The sequence below is a fragment of the Lactuca serriola genome, chromosome 1 (assembly GCF_051521515.1).
Source record: "Lactuca serriola cultivar US96UC23 chromosome 1, Lser_US96UC23_V15, whole genome shotgun sequence".
Taxonomy (NCBI): domain Eukaryota; kingdom Viridiplantae; phylum Streptophyta; class Magnoliopsida; order Asterales; family Asteraceae; genus Lactuca; species Lactuca serriola.
Genome location: NC_136408.1, coordinates 71,546,363 through 71,565,941, shown reverse-complemented (window position 1 = coordinate 71,565,941; position 19,579 = coordinate 71,546,363). Strand labels below are relative to the sequence as shown.

The 19,579-nt window shown below is 31.5% G+C and overlaps 1 pseudogene; it reads right to left on the bottom strand.

Moving 5' to 3' along the window:
* Positions 1-9,980: 9,980 nt before the first annotated feature.
* Positions 9,981-11,768, bottom strand: LOC145091973 (E3 ubiquitin-protein ligase PUB23 pseudogene; annotated as a pseudogene).
* Positions 11,769-19,579: the final 7,811 nt, after the last annotated feature.

Here is a 19,579-nt window from a genome sequence, read left to right as displayed (position 1 = left end):
CTTCTCACATAAACGATAATGTAAAAACTATATTCTTGTTTAATGATAGTCACACTTGGGAAAATACACACTTTTACAAGAAACAAACATACATAACATTTGATGCCTTGGTAGAAGGCTACGTTTAGTAGAAAATGTAGGATTTTCTAGGAGATACAAACATTTACTAATCACATTTACAAACTTATACATCAAACGCTTACAAACATTTTCATTCAAACAATGACACTAAAATGCTTATGAACTCACCAACTTTAAATCTGATCAACTCTTTCAAAATAACTTGTATTCTCAGGTCATCAATAGACAGGTACCGATGCCAGGTTTTGAGAAGATGGAGCTCGTTCAAGACTCATCTCTTATTTTGATTTACATTTTTGATGTCTTATAAACTTCATAGAACACACTTGTATTAAATTATATTATTAATGCAATGGATGATGTTGTTGCTTGTTTACTATTATGCTTTGTTGTGATACTGTACATGACGTCCTCCACCCCCGAACGTTGTCGTTATGGTTTTGGGGTGTGACATATAGTTTGAATGCGTGTAGCGGACGGGGCCCAGAGATAGGTGCGGCCTAGTAGAAATAGATCAGTATACCGAGCGAGGCTCGATGCCAGGCGGGGCCTGATGCCAGATTCTTCCGATGTCGGGCGGGGCCCGATGTAGTGGGCTATCACGTTCTACAGATTTGGAATTCTTCCTTTAGAGGCAATCAACTTCATTCCTTTTTCATTCATATGTTCGAGTCTTTGGTAACACAGAATGGATGCCCTAACTTCTTCAACAACATGTGCCTTATCGTCAAAAACTTCCACCATGTAAAGTGTAACCCGCTTCTGATCTCCAACAACCACCAAGGTTCCCTTTGTCACCTTCCATAGATGATCACCAAAAGTGACATGGTGTACTTCATCATCAAGTTTCCCCACTGATATCAACATTCTTTTCAAGTGTGAAATGAACTTGACATTCTTCAACTTCCACTTCGTGCCCAAAGTAGTCTTGAGGACCACATCCATAGCACATGTAATATCAAGGATCTTGTTATCTGCTAGTCTGACCTTCCCTTGGTACTGCTTGAAATTTTGCATTACATCTTTGAAATGACTAGTATGGAATGATGCACCAGAATCCTGATCCAGGATTCAACTGATTTTTCAACTGTATAGATAAGAGCATCTCCTTAAGAGTCTGATGCGATGTTCATCTCATTCTTGCCTTTGTCTGCAAGAGGCTTTGAACATTGATTCTTGAAATGACCATTTCCTTTGTAGTTCCAACAGGTGATGTCCTTCCGGGTTTTCGATACACCTCTCTTCCTCGACTTTGATCTTCCTTTACCCCCACTCCCTCTGTTGGACTCCCTTCTTCTTTCCCCGGTACTAAGAAGACTGTTATAGGATTCTCCAGCACTTTGTTTGTGCACATCCTCACCAAGGATTAAGTCACATATGCCTTCGAATGTCGTCTTGGCACCTCCAGCTGAGCTGCTGACTGCTATCACTGTTCCTGGCCAACTTTCGGGTAATGATGATAATAGTAGCAGTGCTTAGACTTCATCTTCAAATTTAATCTCAACAAATGTCAACCTTGACAAGATTGAATTAAATTAATTTACATGATCAGTCACTAAGCCACCACCTTCCTTCATCCTCATATTTACCAATTGTCGAATCAAGTGAACCTTATTCATCGCTAAAGGTTCTCATACATGTTAGATAGCGCTTTGATCAACCTATAAGTTGTCATCTCATTGACAATGTTGTAAGAAATGTTCTTTGCCAATGATAAGCGCGCCACATCAAGTGCATGTTGATCTAACAACTCCCAATCCTCCTGCTTCATAAGAATGACTTATCTTTTGACAAAGGTTCATGTAAATTATTTTGGTATAGGTAGTCTTCAATTTGCATCTTCCAGAAACCAAAATCTTTTCAATTGAACTTGTCGATCTTAACTCTCCCGTCTTTAGCCATAACTCTGATACCAGTTAGTTGGGTGACAACAAAACAAGTTAAGAACTTTAGACAAATACCAAAAACAAACTTCGGTGAACTCATAAAACTTCTGAAAAAATGTAAATCAAAAGAACACGATATTTAACGTGGTTTGGTCAAGGTGACCTACATCTATGGGAGAATGAGAGAGAGAGAGAGAGAGAGAGAGAAAGAGAATTTGATTAAATTTCTAGAACTATTACAAGCACTCAAAATTGTATATTACTTTGAGCTTCACATAAATCTAGCAATTTACAATTATGGGGGTATGAGCATATTTATACTTGAGGGATCAGACCTAAACCCTAATATGCCAAGCCCATTGGACCAAAGGCCCATAAATGGTGACAACCAATCATATTCTGCCATGCAGCATCTTTTAGAACATTATTCCATTCCATACAACCCATGAGCATCAAAAACCCACATGATGTACCACCTTGACCATAATGGAGCATCATGATGCACAGGTGGCGCATCAAGAACACTATTGGTCTAACATCCATCATGGTGGCACAACATGGTGTAAACCTTGAGCAATACCAACTTCTGAGCATCTTTCTGAATACTAGCCAAAAAAACATGGAGAGAAAATACTAGAAAATACAGCAACAATTACATGGAAACAAATGATATACTCATATGATTACATATACAAACAAAGGTAAGCTTGAACGAACTACAAATATAAATACAATAAGAAAATACTAGCAATAAAGCATGAAACAAACGTTAGCATAAACACTTGGAGCAAAATACTAGCACATACAAACAAACAATAAATAGGGATAAAGGTCAGAGTCATAGGTAACTAGCACAAACAAAGGTTGGCTTGAAGGAAACAAGTACAAAAAAGAGTTAAGCTTAAAAGATTACTCTTATATTACTCAGATATCTAGATTTTATGCCTCCACACCCACATATATAAGGTCATGTCCTCAGAAAAACTCAACTCCTTCAAATCTAACATCACACTATCATTCCACTTCCATAGAAGACAACCTTTCATCCTCGCATCATCTATAATAATCGTCTCCACTCTCCTGAGTGAATCATTATGTTTCTCATATGCATGTGCTTGAACCACCACAATCTTCATTCCCTTAATTTCCCGTTGATTGTCGCCACTCTAAGCGAGATTTTGATTGATTCATTCACAGCCCGGTTCAATCAAGTTCTACCATAGATCTACCGCAACATCCTTACATTTTTGTGACCTACATCTTTCTTTCATGCTCCTTATTAGCTAGCCAATATTTAGATTTATAGAGTTTTCCTTTTAAGTTTTCTTGTCACAAAAACCTCTAGTGAATGTTTTCCATTTTATCCATCATGTTTTTATATGTTCGGTAACTTCATCATCAACACCTAGCTCTATCCTTATGAATTATAGATCTCAAGTACTTAAAGGTCCATTTTGTTTGTGCGACTTAGTGACCAGTACACACTTCTACACTTCACTATTATGTTCCTAAAATTGCACCATATATAATTAGTCTTAGTTGTATAACTTCAATTTTAAAAGTTCAAGTACATCAATCCGACATAAATTCTTTATTTTTCAAATTATACAAGACCACCATAATAAAATCTTGCAAAATAAATGACTTAAAACTCATAAACATGTCGTGAAGGCGAGAGTAAATATGTCAACAAAGGTATAATGGTATACCAACGCATGTTGATTGAATAAAAATATAATGTACGGCTATCGAGATAAATGAATCGTCCGGTAGATCGTGATAAATGATGGTGGTTCATATGTTTTGACCTAAAATAACTTTTACCAATGTAATAAATTTTATGAATAATTGGAAAGTGAAGAAAACTATATTGTTAATTTGAGAGGCTATTAGTTTACGATTTGAGTTCTTTTAAGACTATCTACAAAATTCATTAACATCAATGTATATTATTGTTAAATGAATCATAGAGAAAACTAATAATAAAACATTACTATTAATTTAAATATTTTTTATTAAGTATTTAAAATTTATCAAGGTTCTAAACAACTTAGATGGTAATTTGGCGGCAATATCAAACCTCAAACGTTTACGACTCGTGACGAGTGATGTCGTTTATAAAGCGCGACTTAAAACGACAATTTTGTGTATAATATATATATATATATATATATATATATATATATATATATATATATATATATATATATATATATATATACACACACTACTATGATGCATTTTTATATACATATATTAATTATAACAACATTTTGTTAAAGCACAAGGTCAGATATACGCCTTAGAGTCATGAAAAATTTTTAAAACCTTAAAATTTATCGAAAATTACATGCATTCATTAACGATACAATTTTATATATAATTAGATTATAGCCCGCGTTAAATGCGAGAAACACATAAAAAACATATAATCATCTACAGATATTGCATAATGATTATAAAAAAATATATGGTTATTGGTATTACTGAAATGTATAGAAAATACATTGAAAATGATAAAAATATATAATCATTGAATGACCTCTTTGTAGACAATATTTTTTATTTTATTAGTTGAACGATCTTCCTCGTCTCATATAGTTATGATATTGTTATATAATTATAAATATTTTAATTAGTCATTCTTTCCATAATAAGGTTACCTAATTTAAACATATATTGACAACACACACACACACACACACATATATATATATATATATATTTCTACTGCATTAAATATTGACAACTATTTCATTTATTCAAATAAAGTTATATAATATAATTTATAGAATGTTAAATGTTATATGGATTTAACTTTAGTATATCATCAATGTAGATTGTTTTCTAAATCATGATTGGTTTATTTTAAATTGATTATGAATATAAATGCTAGCTTTTATGTTTGTTCTTATTTATTTGGTGTTCGCAAGAACTTTGCATTAGTTTTGGCGCAATTTTGAATAATTTTAGTATATAATCAATATAATTTGTTATATCTTTCAGTTATATGAAATATCAAATAATGACATTTCATTAATATTGTGATAATTTAGTAAATATTGTGTTTTTACTAATCTTAACGGTCTTATTTTTTCTAATAATCGTAACACTTTTAGTAATTGTACTTTTTACAAATCTCCTAATATCTTATAATTTTTATCTTACTTTATAATTTTTCATAACTATGTTATTTTCAAGATTGATTGCTTTAATAGTTTTTTTTTTTTTCAGTCTATTCAATTTTATATTTCATTGTACAACTTCATCGTTTGTATGTATTCTGAAATTTTACTTTAAAAATGTTTAATGTTTACACCTTGATATCAATTTTTTTTAATAAACCCATGTAATAATTATCGATTATATATCTCGTTATAATTAACATTTACTTCCTTCATTAAATCAAATTCCTCATTAGACGGATATATTTTTGGAAAGTAATAATTATAATTGGACAACATTATCTAAGACGTAAATGTTTGATACACTTTTGGAGGAAAATAATCTGGATTATTATAAAATTTTATATAAAGAAAATACAAATTTAAAATTGGTGAAGTTATGGATGAAATTACTGGCGAAAATTATTTTGGAGGGAGTTGTATTTTGTAAGGTATAATAATATTACAAAATTTGAAATATATATATTTGTTGTGTAAATTTATAAATTTTATTGGTACTATATATATTGATAAAAAAGTAGGTTGATATGATATACAAATTAAAAAAAAATCATATGACATAAAAATTAATAAAAATCATAATCATATCTAATATATAAAAATAACATTTTTGTAATTAATGTCAGTTCCCAATATAGTTAATTTCTATTTCGTTAAAGTTACATAATATCTTTCCTGTTTATTTGAAAAGTTTCAGAAAAATAGTTAACTGATTTCATGTAACTTGTGAAAAAGAAAATCGAAATATATGAATACATATATTTGATATAGGAACAAAAAAATAATCAAAAAAATATAAAAAGCGAAAGAAGATACTGACCTTCTAGTGCACAAGAACGAATGTTTGAAGCAGAGAATGATGATGAAAGTTATAAACAATAATAATGATGTTGTAGGAGAATATTTGAAGAAAAGAAACGATTGAAAATAAGTGTGAGTCGTGGATTTAAGGATAAATCGTATATGTATGTGATAATTTGAATATAATTTTTTGGTATTAATGTTTTCCTAATAAAAATAGATTTTATATTAATGGTTTACTAATATAAACGAATTTGTATTAATGGTTGATATTAATGTCTTGATTGAAATGGTTTGTTAGTAATGTGCTTTTAAAATTGACCATATTAAAATATTCATAACCAGAAATTCAAGATTTAAAATATGAAAAACTTTTATTGGAATTAAATACATTTCATTTCAACGAATGTAAGTTATTGTTTGACGATTGGAAAACATATATTGGAATTAAATGCATTCCATATGAGAAAGATGATGTCAGCAATTTGATCTAAGGACAGAAAAAATAAGATTGAAATACAATCAATGGTCAAGATTATTTAAGATGATGTCCTAAGGTTTCTCTTTTAATAATATTTAGAGATGATTGAGTAATGTCAAAAGGTTAAATTATATTTGACAAAAAAAATCGAAATATATTAATACATCCTTTATAATAAATGAAAGTTTTTTTTGCCACTTGTCATTTCCTCAAGATTTTTGTCACATGTCTGAGATTTTTGAATTACTTAAATTCCATTTGTCATTATGTGGTATTTTCATTTTTTTTCATAATAAAAAATTAATCAAATCCACTAATTAACACCTCTATTATTATATATGTAAAGTATTTATTATATTAAATGTGTAGATCAACACTATAATTAATAAAACATTTATTATTTAAGGTAAATATATCATTCTCCATAAAATGAATATTACTCTAATAAATGAAGGTTTTTTTGCCACTTGTCATACTCTCATTCAATTTGCCATATGTAATTTTATGGTAATTTTAAATTAATTTTTATTCCACTTGTCATTTTATGGTTTTTCTATTTTATTATGCCAAATATTATTTAAATCTAATAATAAATGCATATCAATTTCATTAATGGATTTTTCTTCTAATTTCAAAATTACTAAATTAAAGTTTCATTAATTTCTTTTATTTATTTATTTAAATTATTTGTTTAAATTTAAAATAGAAAAAAAAACACCTTAATTTTTATAATTCAATTCTCACTTTTCTTATAAATTCAAACTTCTCTAATATTTTTAATTTTATATTAATTTTTTTTAAATAAACCCATGTGATACATGGGTTTCACACCTAGTTTTCTATAACAAATGAAAGTTTTTTTTTTTTTTTTTTTTTTTTTGCTATTTTTCGTTTCCACAAGATTTTTGCCACATGTCATTATGTGGGATTTTTTAATTACTTAAATTTCACATGTCATTATGTGGTATTTTCATTTTTTTCTTAATAAAAATTAATCAATTCCATTAATTAACACATCTATTATTATATATGTAAAGTATTTATTGTATTAAATATGTAGATCAACACTATATTTAATAAAAGATTTATTATTTAAGGTACATATATTTTTTTCCATAAAATGAATATAATAATAAATAGTTTGTTTTTTCTACCACTAAAAACATTTATTATGATTTTTTTGTTACATAATTAAAATAATGAAATATTATAAAACAATATTGTCAAAATTAAAATATAATAAAATATATGTTGTTAAACTTTGAAATGAATTAGATATTAAAAATATTTAATGGTTACACCGTGATAACTTTGATTTTTAAAAAAACTCATGTAATATATGAGTCTCACACCTATTTTCTATAACAAATGAATTTTTTTTGCCACTTGTCATTTCCTCAAAATTTTTGTCACATGTCATTATGTGAGATTTTTGAATTACTTAAATTTCGCATATCATTATGTGGTATTTTTATTTTTTTGTTGATAAAAAATTAATCAATTCACTAATTAACACCACTATTATTATTATTATTATTATTATTATTATATATATATATATATATATATATATATATATATATGTATATATAAAGTATTTATTATATAAAATATGTAGATCAACACTATAATTAATGAAACATTTATTATTTAAGGTAAATATATTTTTCTCCATAAAATGAATATAATAGTAATAGTTTGTTTTTTCTACCACTAAAAACATTTATTATGATTTTGTTGTTACATAATTAAAATAATGAAATATTATAAAATAATATTGTCAAAATTAAGATTTAATAAAATATATGTTGTTAAACTTTGAAATGAAGTAGGTATTAAAAATATTTAACGTTTACACCATGATATAAAACTTTGATTTTTAATAAATCCGTGTAGTACACGGGTCTCACACCAAGTATATTTGATATAGATATAAAAATAATAAACGAAAAAAAAAGATAAAAAACGAAAGAAGATACTGACCTTCTAGTGCATAAGAGCGAATGTTTGAAGAAGATAATGATGATGGAAGTTATAAACAATAATAATGATGTTGTAGAAGAATGTTTGAAGAAAAGAAACGATTGAAAATAAGTGTGAGCCGTGGATTCAATGATGAATCGTATATGTATGTGATAATTTGAATATAATTTTTGGGTATTAATGATTTCCTAATGAAAATAGATTTTATATTAATGGTTTAATAATATAAAAGGATTTATATTAATGGTTTATATTAATGGTTTATATTAATGCATTGATTCAAATGGTTTGTTAGTAATATGCTTTTAAAATTGACTATATTAAAATTTTCATAACCGAAAATTCAAGATTTAAAATATGGAAAACTTTTATTGGAATTAAATACATTCCGTTGGAACGAATGTAAGTGATTGTTTGACGATTGGAAAACATTTATTGGAATTAAATACATTTCATATAGGAAAGATGATGTCAACAATTTGATTTAAAGGTGAAAAAAATAAGATTAAAATACAATCAATTGTTCAAATTATTTTAGATGATATCATAAAGTTTCTCTTTTAATAATATTTAGAGATTGTTTTCTAAAATGATATAACCGCTACAAAAGTACAATAAAATATAGTTCAAAAATCATTAATTTATTTATTAATCATTTTATAGTTTAAAACTCTCTTTTTTATTTATTGAAAATGTCTAGTTATTGAAGTGTATAATCATTGAAAGCCGATATGATATCTTATTTTTATTTATGATATATTTAATGTCAATTACATATTCCTTTTCATTAATTAACAATTTTTATTATAAATGTTTTTCACTAATTTAATTGCATACAATATAAATGAAAATTAGAGGATCTATAATGCATAATTCAATGAAAAAGTTGAATGAGGTCGCATGCCTAATTGGTATTCAATGGATTAAACTCTACCATTGTGGGATGTCATGTTGGCATTTAATAGATATAAAGTTCATTGGTCATTGAAACTATTCAATGGAAAAAATGAAACATTTTTAACTATTAAATGTATATTCCATTATCGAGTTCAATATATTATAAAAGAATTAATATAGAGTTATATAATAAGTAAAATGATGATGTGTTAATCCATTAAACTCAAATAAATTTAATGCATTATAGATGTACTTCGACAACTTATAAAAAATATGTTCACCCTCTTACAATTTTACCATCTCGACCAAACATCTGGGGTTTTGATTTTAAATGGCGACAATTTTAAAATAATTAGAAGAAAAACTCACTACCAGAAATTTGAGCAATAGAGGTAGCAAGTGTTCGTCGCTACTAAGTATAATAGCTGTCACTATTGTTTTTACCACTAAGTATAAATGTATAATAGCTGTCACTATTTTGTTGTCCGGCGTATGTGACTGTTATTGAGTCGTCACAAGCCTTGTCGCTAATGCTGAGAAGTCGTTGCTATTGGTTTCACAGTATTGCTTATTATTATTATTTTTGTAATAATTGATCACGACCATGGATGTTAAGCTATGACACCTTCTAATCCCATTAAACTAATTTATTTTAGATTGGTAAGATCTTTAAAATCATCATTGTTAAACTAATTTGTTTCAGATTTATCATCTTCAACAAAACTTTAACAGATTGTTAGAATATATTTTTTCCCATGTTCTTGTCCAGTAACATCCCCCACCAAAAACACATTATCGTCTTCTTCACCGCCTGCTTCCCCACCGTTATACTCCCCGTCGATCTTATTGCTCCTCATATTCTGACCGGAAACCACCCATTCACATCTTGTACGTTACAAGTGCTCCTTCTCCATTTCCAAGAGAACACCATTTAATTGGGTGATGATCGATGAGGTTCCTACCATTTCGAACTAGAAGTGAGATTTTTTTAAGTGGTTAATTAATCTAGTATAAACATCATGTGCAAGATAAATCATAACAAATTTTTATCTAAATTTTCTTGCTCTATGATTTCGAAAATATTTTTTTTTTTGTCTAAGATGGATATGAAACAATTAAATTGTAGGGTATGCAAAAAGAATTCTTCCAAACCCTAGAATGCATCTTTAGTATCTCACTGGCACTCTCCTTCGTCTTCCTTCCACAATCTACTTGCAGCACCAAACACAACTTTCCTACCACCCCCAACTGCAACATCTCTCGTAAAACACTTCTGTTGCCGGAGAATTTCGCCACCGAATGCAATATACTCACCGCCCTCTCACTGGCCACCGACGACACACGGAAGATCTTCTTGGAAACCACCGCTAATCCACCTCCATGTTTCAACAGCTCCGATCGTCCTTCTGCGCACTGACAAAGTTGGTCTAGAACCACAATAACCATCTCCGAGACTCTCTTTTCTGTGCAATCCAGGAGGATGTCGATCAGCACCTGAACTGCCCCTGCCTCCGCCGCTTTCATCCTGTTCCGTCCCCATGGACAGACGTTGATGAGTAGCTTTAGTGTTGCTTTTGTGGCTTTCCGGGAGATTTCATCCATCAAGATTTGTACAAGCACCATGAAGAACCGAGGGTTCAATGACGTCACTTGCATGGGATCCGCCACCTCTAACATCGCTTTTAGTAACATGACGGCGTAAGTGCGTGACTCGTAACTGGTGGCGCGTTCCATCACTCGCGTCAACGTCTCAACGAATTCTCCAGTCTTTCCGAACAATGATTTAAGACTCATTGGTGACAGGTGAAGGTGGTGAAGAATGCTTAGCACTTCATCTACTCCAGTCGAAACAAACTCATCGACACCGGAAACTTCTCCGGCCTGTGGCAATGACGTCATGTTGTTTTCCACGTTAGTTAAGATCCACGCAAGGTAATCAGCTGCTCCTACTGATTCCATCAACTTCTTGTTCTTTTCGTTCTCCATAACAATCGCTTTTAACTTCTTTAAACAGTTCAGTTGCAGGTGAGGAGACTTTGAATCCTTCAAGAGTTTTATGATTTCGATTTTGGAGATCGGAAGTCGTGGTGTTGGCAATCTCTCGATGCCAGACGACGGATTAAGGGTGCACCATGACTGGATTAGACGCCGGAGGGTGTGGTTTGGTGTGAGCTCAATATCAACGACGACTTGTTTGGTTACCGGACAAACGTCATTCTTCTGAGAAAACAACCATTTCTCGATGCTATCACGATCATATGTGATCCCTGTAGAGAGAGCTACAGGGTCTTTCATGATCTCAAGCGAAATTGGACAGATAAAAAAGCGAGGAATTTGGATATCTTGTTCAAGATCAGCCATTAATGAATGCAAGAATTTGTAGTATAAGTTAAAGAGCTCGGAAAACAATGGGTTTTTATTTTGGGGAAGTACAGCTATGAATTATGCCAATAAGAGATCTTGGTTTTATACGAGTTCAAGAAGATACCTATTCTGGTAAGAAAGTCTAAACACGTAATATGTTTGACTTTTCAAAGAGAAGTGAGAAGCCCAATGAGTAGGAAAAGTGTGTTTGTGCGTTTGTGGAGTGTGTGTGTAAGATGGAATTTATACTGTTAGCCCTTTGATCTAAGCCAGTTGTATTTTACAGGCTCTAACATATAAGATTCCTCAAAATTCGTCCAAACTTGCCACTTGCAAACAAAATAATGGTAGAGTTTACAAGGATACCTTTAATAAAAAAAATCATGTAAGTTTGGTTTAAACGCTATAGTTTTTATTTTATTCAAACTATGGAGATTGTTTCAGAAAAAAAAAAAAAAAAACAATGTAAGAGCTAATGGATAACGAATCGAAAAAACAAACATTTGAAATTTCTTTTTCTAATCAACGTTTATTTATTTCAATTAAAAGTTTTAATGGTTAAATAATAATAAAATTTTCTTAAAATGTTTAAGCGAAATAGATTTCAAATTATAATGGTTCTTATAGAATTCAAAGTTTCATATATTTATTTAGGGGGTGTTTAGATTAGCTTATTAGCTTATTTGTGGTGAGAATAAACAATAAGCAATAAGTAAGACAAGAGATGTTTATTAAAATTAACTTATTTAGCTTATTTCTAATACAATAAGCTGATTTTTAAAGATTTTATCCAAACACTTAAACTTAACTTATTGTGATGAGAATATAAACAATAAACACCCTCTTTTCTTCCTATCCAAACACCCCTTTAAAAACATCAAAATCAAAATGTTAAACTAAAAATAAGTTTTTCGATAATTATATTTTGTTTCCAAGTATTATTTTTTATGGAATTTATGATTTTTGTAATATAAAAGACTAAGATAAATTTATAGTTTTGTTATACTAATAAATATTTCTATAGAAAATATTTGTTTAAAAAAATACGATAAAACAAAAGAAAATTATATTAAGACACTTCAATTCTTTTTAATATGGTTTTACCATAAAATCATTTTTAGATGCTTTAAAACCAGATGTTTTAAACTTTATAGTTGGTTAACATGCAACGTTAGCAATTGATTAGTTTTGATGGCTAACGTGGTAAGCCAAAGGGTTTTAATAACCCCACCCTAGGGGTGTAACTGATTCGATCCAGCTTGTGAGATATTCGAGACAGACTTGAAAAATACTTGAAATTGACTTGGCTTAAGTCCAACTCGAGCTACTCGAGTACATTATCGAGTCGATCGTGAAGCTTGTGGGTTTAATCAAGTATTTTTCTATTTACATATTTACCTTTTGTTTTATTCATATTTACATATTATAGAGTCGAATCGATTTGAACTCACGAGCTTCACATTTTTATTATAGTTTAATGTAATTTTATTTTCTTAATAGTTAATCGAGTCGAGTCGATCCAAGCTCGAAAGTCTCGATTACTTTATCAAGCTCTCAAGCTCAAGCTTGAGCTTGAATATAAGGATTGAGTCGAGCTCAAGCCGAGTTTCGAGCTTAGCAGTATTCGACTTGACTCGAATACACTCATCCCTTCACATATCTCTTTTTCTCTCCTGATTCCTTGACATTGGCAATCAACCACACATACAACCTTTTTTGGAATGTAACGTCCCAATTTTTGAAATAAAATTTTTCATTTTTAATTAAGATAAAATACCATTTTCATAAAACAGGTCAATAAAAATAATACGTTCCGAGATACATTCATCCAAAAAACAGAGTAACATAACAAAGGTGGAATCACAAAAATATTGAAGTTGTTGACGAGTGTGTATAGTCAAGCCGTCGTCTTCTTACGATCATCTGAAGTACCTAAAACATTTAATCCATAATTATAGGTCAAAGCTTAGTGAATTTTCCAAAATACCATATACACCAATAAACATACACACATGCAAACAAGGCTCTCAGTACTAGAATCGATCCACCCAATTAACATTGAGTTTCTAGGCTCACAACAGTCTAGTTGTTCTAGCCATCAATTCTTCATCGTAAGTGTCTAGACCCACAACACTTAATGTTGATTTTGTCATTAACTCACCCATTGGCCTTCAACATAAAGTTGGTTCACCTGCATATTGGCTTTCCGCATGAAGCTGGAACGCCTCACCCCACCATCACATATGTCGTCATATACATAAAATAGATAAACATACATCTCAACATCACAAGTAACGATCTATAAATCTACCTCCCTAATAACATACCACAATCTAAACTCATCCTAGCACACTAAGACGCATATTGTAGTAAATAGTATAGTGAGAAAACCCACCTCATAGTGTAACGCCCCATTTTCTGGTATCTAATTTAAACGAGTATTTTCCTTCAATAAGGGGTACTCGATGAGTCTGTAGCCCGACTCATCGAGTAGAGTCGGGATGATCACGCAATTTGAGTTGGCTACTCGACGAGTCCATATGTTGGGACTCGGCGAGTCCGCCTGTTTGGATGAAGCCCTAATTTTAAGGGTTTGCGTCCTATTTAAACACATTTATGCGCCCCAAGTTTGCCTCCATCAACCTCAGAACTTTTCTTACCAAACCCTAGCCCTCTTAAAGAGTGTGTGAGTGATTGTTGCTTTGTGAAGGAACTTTTGGTGCATTTTGGAGCAAGAAGAAGGAGAAGGTTGAATAGTTCAAGGAAGAGGAAGTGGATCCAGAACACACTCCTTTGTGGTCATCTTCTGGTAATAAAGTCTCCATCTTGCTTATTGATCTAATAGATCGTGTTTGTCTCCAAATTGTTGATGTTAAGCTCAAGAACCCCAAATCCTTTGTATTGAAGCCTTATGATCGAGTTATACTTTAGATCTAGCCTCTCTTAAACTCCAGGAGCTCATTATAGCCACCTTTATGCAATCTTGGCCTTGTCCCAAACCCTAAGTGCTTAGTATTTGATGAGTTTTGGTATTTTAGCCTCATACCCTTGTGCATGCACGTAAAGTTGGAAACTTTACGTGTAAAACCAGTCCTAGAAGCTCATATCTATGTTTTGGAAGTACTGAAATCGATTAGAATCGACTGTATAGTAATAGCATGCTTGGGACTCGACGAGTTGTTCATACGACTCGGCAAGTCACAGACTGGGTGTGTTCATATGTTGAAGGAGACTCGACGAGTTGTTCATACAACTCGGCGAGTCGGATGAAGTTAGACTCGATGTTAGCATCGAGGGAGAACTCGTCGAGTCTTTGCCAAACTCGACGAGTAGAAGCGGGTAAAGGACTAGAATGGATGATAGGGACTCGGCGAGTTGATGGCCCAACTCGGCGAGTCCGGTCAACAGGAAGTTGACTTTGACCAGCCTAGGGGTAAATAGTCATTCTACCCTGAGATTAGTATCAATATTTGATTTAGTGTTTATGGGAATTGTAGTCGGGGAGTTCCGGAACAGCGGTCAAGCTGTTTCAGACTTAGCATATCAGCAACCATCGTTACGAGGTGAGTTTTCCTTCCAGTAGGAACGGGTCTACGGCCATAATGCCGACATGTCTAGTTAGCAGTAGATCCGGAATTTGGTCCGATGCAGTAGTTCAGCGTACTTGATGTCTTTGTGATTCAAGCATGTCTTTGTGCCATGTGTTCCGGACTTCGGTCTGATGCAGTATGCAATATATGTGCTTATGCTAGTTGATATGTTTATGCTATGTTATGCTTAGTCAGTTTCCGGACATCGGTCCGATGCAGGGGACACGGTCCCGGTCAGTTCCGGATTTCGGTCCGATGCAGTTAGTTCCGGACTTCGGTCCGATGCAGGGGACTCGGTCTCAGTTAGTTCCGGACTTCAGTCCGATGCAGAGGGCAAGGCTCTGGTCAGTTCTGGACTTCGGTCCGATGCAGTTTCCGGACCTTGGTCCGATGCAGTGGGCAAGGCCCAATAGTTATTTATGTGTTATTGTATGGTATGTGTTAGTTTATGGGAGCTCACTAAGCTTTGTGCTTACAGTTTCAGGTACTTCCGCAAGCAAAGGGAAGAGCTCGGGATGATGGCATTGCACACACCACAGTTTCAGCTTTTTTCCTGGGAGTTTATTTCAGATACTATGTTATGTTGATACAGTTCTTTTGTCATGACACATCTATTATAACTTTTTGGGATTTATGACGTACGATTTCATGATATATTATGATGGTTGATATCTTTAGTATTATTTTAACAAAAAAATTTAGGTCGTATTTTGGGTCATTTCACATAGATAACTGGATAAACACCATTACATGCAAATAAGGTAGAGGTCGGTCTCACGATTCACCTAGACATTTGATAAAGTCAACCCCTAGTCCACGACACGAAGCCCTAAAGTTTGACCCAAGGTCAAACTTCGTCAAAAAGTCCGCAGTTGGGCATGTTGGTCAACGAGAACACCATGCCTCCATTTGGGCACCTCGTGCTTACAAAAGGACAAAATAGTCGGGTCATTTAGTCGAAAACAGTCATGGAGCAATTTTACTAAAAACACGTCGCACCCTTAGAAGGCACGTCGTGACAAGGTCAAAATTAGTTATTCAAAAACAACTTAATGCATTAAGCCAAAGCTTCAAATCCCGTATTTGGTCTTAAATGATGTCTTAATGGATAAATATTCCAACTTTATCCATTACCAAGCTCCAAGACAACTAGATCTAGAACCCTAATCTAATAAAAGTCCAAGTTTGCATTTTTATACATGCATGTAGCACAAAATAGCATGCATCCACCAAAAGCTCCAACCAATAACTAATATCTAAAGTATTAAATGGTCCTAAGATCATGGAGTTTCCCAAACTCCATAGATCAAGCCAAGGAGAGACCAAAACATCATAAATAAGGACATAAACACCAAATATTCATGGATCCTAAGATGTAAAACAATAAAGCAATGAACTTTAAGACTTACAAAATGTCCAAAAGTATAAGGATGGCTGAATCTTCACTTGCAACAACACCAATGGCAAAACTTTGGATGATTTCTTGAATTTATGCACCAAAAACACACATAAGAGGATGATAGGAAAAAGGATGGCTCACAATACTCCAAAGAGACGAGGGTTTCACACAATGGATGAACTACGGTTTGTTGGGGGATCAGAATGATCAGTCCTTAGGGTTAAGGTTCCTTAAATAACCCTCAAGGACCCTAAATCTCAAACAAGCCTGTAAGCCTAAATCGCAGTGTAATTCATATACGTGTGTCACGACTATCAATCCAAACAGGCCCAAATCAATATTCAGCTTCTAGATAGGAAAATTCCCAATAAGTTAAATTCAATTTAAGAATACATACCAGGAACTTGGATATTACATGGAACGATCAAAAGAAAAATGGAAACGCATTCATATATTGTGGAGAGAAGCAAAATGAGACCATTTTCCTTTGTGTGCAATCATGAAACTAGAAAGGGAGATAATGAAGGGAATGAGGTTTGATTCAAATTATCAGTGAAACAATAATGACGTCGAGCTAAGAATCTAGTTATGCAGTCGTTTCACTGTATTTTGGTAGTTTACATCGAAGGTTTTGATTTTGATGTGTCGATTGTTTAGGCACTAGTAGGAGGCGATGAGAAAATACCGTGTACAAAGGGGATCCACTAGAGAGTGAGATATCGAGGGTTGGGGAATGGGGAAGCTACAAAGAGAAGAAGGTTCCACTGCTTTCGTATTTGATTGACTTCTTAGTATTGTCAAAATTAAAACTTTTGATTCATGGCTTTGATTGTTTTCTTAGCATTTTCATGATCAATTCGTAGTACTTTGAATATATATATATATATATATATATATATATATATATATATATATATATATATATATATATATAGGTAAAGGTTCAAATAAGAACAAAAAAATGTTAAGAAGCGTAAGAACCTCTCATTTTAGATGTTTATAAAGGGTTTAGGGTTTAGGGTTTAAGGTTTAGGGTTTAGGGTTTAGGGGTTAGGGTTAAGGGTTTAGGTTTTAGGGTTTAGGGTGTTTATAAAGGTTTAGGGTGTTTATAAAGGGTTTAGGGTTTAAGGTTATCTAAACCCTTTATAAACATCTAAAGTTAGAGGTTCTTACGGTTGTTAACCTTTTTTGGTTCTCATTTGAACCACTCCCTATATATATATATATATATATATATATATATATATATATATATATATATATATATATATATATATATATATATAACACTCTTTTTTAGGGTAAAACTGTATTTTAGAAGAAGAAAAAAAAAACTTAATGGTTTTAATGCACCTAAAAGTAATTTTGGGGGTTGGTTTGGAAATTATAGTACGATGTGTGCAATTTTTTAATATTCTTCTTATTGTTAGTGGGGTTAGTGGTGGTGATGTATATGAAATTCGTTGTCTGCCAGGTGCCAAGTGCCAATACTCCTTTGTGAAATTTTCTTCTACAGCCTACAAAACTACAAAAGTCAACTGTCCTTTCTTAATCAACTTTTTAATTTTGAATAAAACTCAAAGTATTTAGTAACATTTAAAGCTGAAGTTGTCGACTAATAAATAGTATACAAAGTATTGTTTTCGTTAACAGATTTTTGAATACTTAAATGATTTATCAAGTAAGACATTTTGAAAACTATGTTGTCAAAGCTTGATATAGCTTTTCACAAATCCATGGAAAGTAAAATCTCATTATATAGAATCTTCGCTATAAAGAGTAAGAACCTTAACCAGTTGATATTACTTCAATTCATAAAAAAAATGCAATTCTCACGAAGATTAATAAATCTACAAGAGATTGTATCAGAAAACGTAAACAAGTTTCTATGTTAGACCTATTCGTTAATTTAGCGAACCCATTTAACAAGATAAGTGTCTTTTTTAATGAATTTAGCAAAACCATTTAACAAGATAAGTGTCTTTTTTATATTTTAAAAAAGTATGGTTTTTGATAACTATAAGTTTTTGATATAGTCATTTTAATGAATAAATCATAAAAAATGAATAATGGATACATAACATTTTATTGGTAAAATGAAAAAATATCAAGAAATTTTAATCTCAATGCTAAAATCTAAAAAGTATAAATGCACACTTTTCGGTTGCTAGTTTAAGATTTTACTCACGACTCAAATAACAATTCTTATATTATTTATTACTTGTTCAACATTATCGATATCTTTAAATGTTCCTAAATTTTATTCAAATTAGAACAGTCGATTAGGAAAGAACAGTCGACCTTAGTAGATTTAAAAGTCAAAGGAAACTATTGCCTATTAACACTTGGTACTTTGGCAAACAACGACTTTCATTTAAACAGCACCACCATTAAGCAGTCCCCAGTAACAACAAGAAGAAATATTCACAAATTGCACACATTGTATTAAAATTTCCAAATCAACCATGAAATTACAAGTAAATACTTGTTTGTATTTAACTATTTGAAGACAAACTTTTTTACAATTAACATTATTAATGGATCAAAAATATTCTTTCGAAATATATATTAGTATTGCTATGATAATTATTTCTTTACCCTTTTATATTATAAAAAACTAGGATTAATTACGTTTCCAAGTGGCAAGTTTTGGACCCATTTTGCGGAAATAATAAACGTTAGAGCATGTAAAAGACAGTTGATTTAAGTTAAAGGTCTAAAAATGAACATTTATGCTTACATAGTTACACACTCCACAAACACACTTTTGCCACTCTTTAAGCTTCTCAATTCTATTTGAAAAGTCAAACATTTTGCATGTGTTGACTTTCATTCCAAAATTAGTATCTTCTTGAACTCGTATAAAACCAAGTTCTCGCAACTTTTTGCATCATTCAATTAATATCTATATT